Genomic DNA, 5548 nt, shown 5'->3' with positions numbered 1-5548 from the left:
TGGCTCTAATACGTATTCAAAATAAATTGTTAAAATTATTGTTCCTATGGAAATAAACTATAAATAAAAGTAGAAGCTGAGACCATATTAAGATAATGTTGGGCCAAATTTTGTTTCCTGCTTATTTAAATGCACAAGATAAGCCTCAACAGGAGAGAAACTGCGGGGTGCAGCTGTTGTATATAATCCTGCTTCCTACAGACCTGTAAAACCCACAGTCTCCAAAGATCTCTCTGCTCCAGCAACAGAAGTTTTATGATTCAGGGGCATGGTACATATGGTTTAGCATACACACCCCAATTTTCCATGCAGCCTCCCCTGTTAGGATTACTAATACTTGTGGCATGAGTAGTTTGTACAGCAGCTGTGCAAGGGTTATGCAAGCATTTATGTACACATTGGAATAAAGGCACAAAATAATGGTTCTTTTGAGGTATTACTCTGCACCTGCCTGGAGAGAAAAAGTAAAACCATCCAAATTTCTCCCATTGCATTTTACAAGTCAGAATCAGTTATTGTAGTTCCCTTTGAAAACAATGAATACGTTTTATATGCTTTTTGTACATAGCTGAGTGTAGAAACACCAAACATCTCTACCGTTACTGAATACAAATGGCAGAAAACTAAAAAATACTCCAGAATACATAAATATATGTTAATAAGAAGAATCCCGAATGTCTGATGATGGACTGTTGAAGCAAAGATCACCATTTATTATAAAAAAAGTTACAACTAAGCAGACTTTCAGAGGCACATTTCCAAGGTGTTGCAGCACGGTTTAAGTCCGCTCCTAAGAGTGACATGAGAGTGTGTTCTCAGCATAGTTTTTCACAAATATAAGCCTAAGATTTCAGATGTTCAGATTACAGTGTTACCAATGAAGGAAATGCCTGGGTTTATGCCAAAGGCTTCAACCAAATCAAGTGTGCACGGAATAATTTAATAGTACAAAATTAAATTCAGTTTTGTTTGGGCTGCTTTGGTAGTATATGGACCTAAAAGTGGTCCTACGTTAAACAATATTCATATGTATGTATCTGTGGTACAGAAATATATTACTTACATAAAGTTTGAAGACATTATTGAAGTATACTGGTGTATGCACACATACACCTGCTCATACCAATATACAAACAATTACATACAAACGTATATATAAAATATAACATAGGCCTATATTCAAGCTATAGATGTATGATAAATATAATACTACAGATGTTTCAATGATACGAACTCATTTCTAATGTTCTCTGGACTAAATAATAATAAAAGAATCCCCACGGAGATGCAGTTTTATAAAGTGAGGTCCTTTGAAGTGCTGAACTGTGAAGGACTGAAATTGTTCACCTTACTCAGTTGATGAACATTAGATTCAGCACTATAGTCCCACTTCATAAATCCAAAGATCTTTTTCTGTTTTAGTTACCACTAGCATCTCCAGAAGTAATAATGCCCTTTCATACCCCAAAACACAGATTTCGTTTCTGACTCTCCTCTGATCAGTAGCATTGAGAATCAATACTTAACATTTATAACATAATCAGTATAGTCCAACCCAGCACAGTTCAACCCAGATCTGTTCAAATTCCTGGATTAGAGCTAATATAATGGCTTACCCATAATGAGATTACTTTCATGTTGGTGAATATGTTCTCAGTAATAATGCTGAAGAGATGAATAGGAACTTTTGATAAGAATGATCCAATACAGCGTAATTAAATATGTAAGCTAATTATGCATTCTTACACAAATAATAATGCTATTATTTTTGTTATGTAAGTGTTTTGTATGCACAGGGCCCAAAGGAACAGTTCAAAATTCCCCAAACACATGCTATTTTAGTGGGAATATTTGGAAGAAGAAAAAAGTTTGCTATAATTTAGGACTTGCACTTTGTTCAAGACAAATGAGAGAAGATGCAAAACAGAATGGAAAAGAAGCATGGTTAAAGTTCAAGTTTCAAGGAGCTTGAAACTGATTCAGCAGAAAAGAGGAAAAAATGCTTTGTGTCTGACTTTTTAAAAGTTGTGAAATGAGTTTGTGAGCAGAACCCACACTTTTTACTGCCCATTTGCTAAAACTGAATGCAAATGGCCAAATTTTGCCACTGGCATATGCCTAATATGGGTACATGATGATGACAGCAGCACATAAAAATTCATCAAGCGCAAACCTGCACATTTTTGTCCATTTCATGTTTTAAAATCAGACCCTTTATCTCCCAAATACATGTTTCCAACTATGCTGACTTCCACACAAACAAAACCAATGGCAGTAATTGGTACAAAAATCAGATAAGAGCATACATGCAAAGCTCAAAGAGATCAAAAAGTTTCTCAATTGGTAATGTGGCTTGTGTAGAACCTCAGAAACATTGGGAGTTTGTTTTTATAGAAATTATCTGAAGCAGCAAGTGCCAACAAACAGGGATTACTTCATCATAAGCATTTAGTTTTCCTTCTCAAGAAGAGGAGGACAGACAAGAGAAGCAGAGAAGAGTAAGAGGCAAAACTGGTTTCTTAATTGATCCAGGAAGGAGGAGGAAAAAGACAATGACGTGAGGGTGCCAATATTTCAGCAACCTGTGTGGAACTGATCCTACAGGAAGCAGGATGTGGTTTACGCAGCAGGCAAGAAAGGAGGGAAGAGAAAGACGTTGTCCATGAGAAAGACAATCCAGTTTGTACCTTTTCTGTTTGAAAGGTATTTGAAATTCAAGCTCGGATCTGAGGACTGAACCATTGCAGTTTGAGCTGCATCATGCTTTATTGTATGCAGCAGAATAAATGCTGCTCTTTGTTGTGTCCCAAAGCAAGCTGAAGTCGAGAGCCGAGGACCTCACATTCAAAAAATTATTCTTTAACAGATTCCCTTTCTCATCACACGCTCCTAGAGTGTTTTCGTTATGCTGTTTTAAGAACACAAGCAAGCAGTACCCCCATTGCAAACTATCACACATTTATTTAATGCTGTACCTGGTGCAATAGGATCATAGAAAATACTGCTATAAAAGATTAAACTCTCGCAACTATTCCTATGAAAGCATAGGATACAGTTGCAGCATTGCCCCCTCTTTAAAGAACATAGCCTGCATTAAATCAGGATGTATCTAAACTTGGCCAAACCCAGACCACTTAAACAGACAAAACAAGAAGGAAATAGATTCAAACATCACTTTTTCAATAAATCTGTCAAATCAAGAGGTTTCAAGGTTTACTTTTCTTCCTCTGCTATTTCTTCAATGACACATACAGCTTCAACAGTAGCTACCTAAGGTGTTAACGAGTCAGGATCCAAACTATCTTTTTCTTTTCTTTCTCTCAAAGAGTAATGTCATTGCAAAGCACCACACTGACCTGAAATTTAGTCAGTTTTTAAATGTGAGCTACAAGCAATTCAGGTGTAAGTAATTCAGGCAGCAGAGACACCTGCTCTCCATTCCACTGTTCCATCCTTACAGATTTTTTAATCTCATTGTCCATGACAAAGGCAAGTCTCCTTGCCCTGCTGCTGCTTGATGAAGGGCCAACACTCAAAACTTTGGAAAAACAAACTGCCTACAAGGAACAAAAAAGAAAGTGAAATCAAGTTGTCTGCAGCTGAAAGGGAGAGTGGAGGGATACTGAATCATCTGTCTGCCCTTCTACCACCAGTTTAAGCCAACCTAAGGCAGCCCAGCCCAGACACCCTCTCCTTGCCCCCAGCTGTGCATTCCTGTGGACTCCCTAATTCCTGCACAATATGTAGTCAGTCAGAACAAGGAGCTGATCCAGCAGAAAATTAATTAAGCAAAAACAAATACATAAATGGTTAAAAAAAGATTGCTTTTAAAAACAGAATCAGCTTCCTGACCTGTGTGTGGATGTAAGTGTTGCTACTGGCATTGGAAAGGGGTGGGGTTGCACAGCTGAAGGTCCAGGCTGGGGTGGGATGAGAAAAAACTATCTTTTTCAGGAGGAGCCTGGCTTTAGATCAGCTTAAATTGATCTAGAAACCACACCCTCGGCAAGAGAAAATTTAGGCAAATACCTGCCTGGTTAAGAGCAGGTTAGTGCTGCTCCTCAGGAAGTACAAAAGATGCTAGAGAGTTTGATCTTAACTGGGCATCCCAAATGCAACTGTTTAGGTATTGGTGTTTTCATTGGTGGGGAGCAATGGGAAGGCAGCTACAGGGGTGGTGTTTGAGCACCCCCATTAGCACCAGTGAGTTTAGCAAGTGCTCTCATGTTACCTAAGGTGGACGTGGCTGCACAACCTCTCTCCCTCCACCATCCTCCCAGAGCTTGAGCCTAAACATGTGTTAGGACTGAGCTAGGAGTTTAATTCTGGTTCCGCCACTATTTAAATAGCTCCGTGAGTCATTTTGATGTCATGCCTCAGTTTCTCTGTTATTGAGGTGCACATGCATGCATACAAACACACTAAATCACTCAACGTGTTTCCCATGCAGCTTTTTTGACTAGTTACCTGCCGTTCACACAAGGATTTTAAACATGAAGAGCTAAAAGAAGTGCTGAATATTAGTTTCCAGAACAGATGCAGGATCTGGTGCTGGATACTACTGGATATTGCTCGTCTGAAAACATCAGATGAACAATCTATCAAAAAGACAATGCTGACCTCCTTGATCCCCTGCTTCTCTTCTTCATCCTTTGCCTAAGGAACAAATCTTAATGTCAGCATGAACTTCGTGCATATATATATGGTTTCCAAAATTACCTCAGGCTGGATGCAGTGACCCAGATAAACCCTTCCATCCTGCCTTCCCCTTGCTTTCCAAGTAAGATTTGGGAAGCACTAGTCTACGTTTCTTATCTGAGATGATGATTATTATTATCAGTCACTGTTGCAGTTGCAGTAGACATCTACCTGGACTAATCAGGACTGGGGCTCCATTACTGTAGATGTTACACCCACTGAGTTTAAAAAAAAAAAGTCACTGCTTTAAAAAGTTGACAATCCATCTCAAGACAGTATTCCACAAAGGTGTGTACCAGAGAGCAGAAGGAAAGGGGAAGGTGAGAGAGCAGGAAAATGTAATGGCATAAACCACCCATGTGCAGAGGTTGATGGTTCCAATCCAAGTAAACGCTGCTGGTTTTACGACTCTTACATGATAATGCCCCCCTCGGATTTCCAATGCATCTCCATTAACTCCCCCCCGCTGCCAGTTGGAAAAAGTGACCTGGGGCTCTCTGCACACAGACAGACATGCCTACGTGTGTGAATATATAATTATCACATTTTAAATAATTTAGTGCTGTTGGTTTTGCCCTGGACAGTCTCTCCCCATCAGTACTTCTTTTAAAAAAAAGGGTGGAAGGGAAGAAAAAAGCATGCCTGTGTATGCACGTTTGTGCAGAGAGACGATATACTTGCATCTACAAACTCTCTGGGAGTTTGGGCCCCTTCCTTGTACATAAACCACCCTCCCTCCTGGGGTGTCTTCTCCTTAATTACGTTCACGTTAATTTAAGCACTTGGGACCGGCTCAACCTCTCCCCCAAGCCAGCAGCCTCCACAAACCTCCCGAAAAGCAACCCACTCA

This window comes from Pygoscelis adeliae, unplaced genomic scaffold, assembly GCF_000699105.1.
Source record: "Pygoscelis adeliae isolate BGI_AS28 unplaced genomic scaffold, ASM69910v1 Scaffold286, whole genome shotgun sequence".
NCBI classification, from domain to species: Eukaryota; Metazoa; Chordata; class Aves; order Sphenisciformes; family Spheniscidae; genus Pygoscelis; species Pygoscelis adeliae.
Note: the sequence above shows the minus strand (reverse complement) of the source record.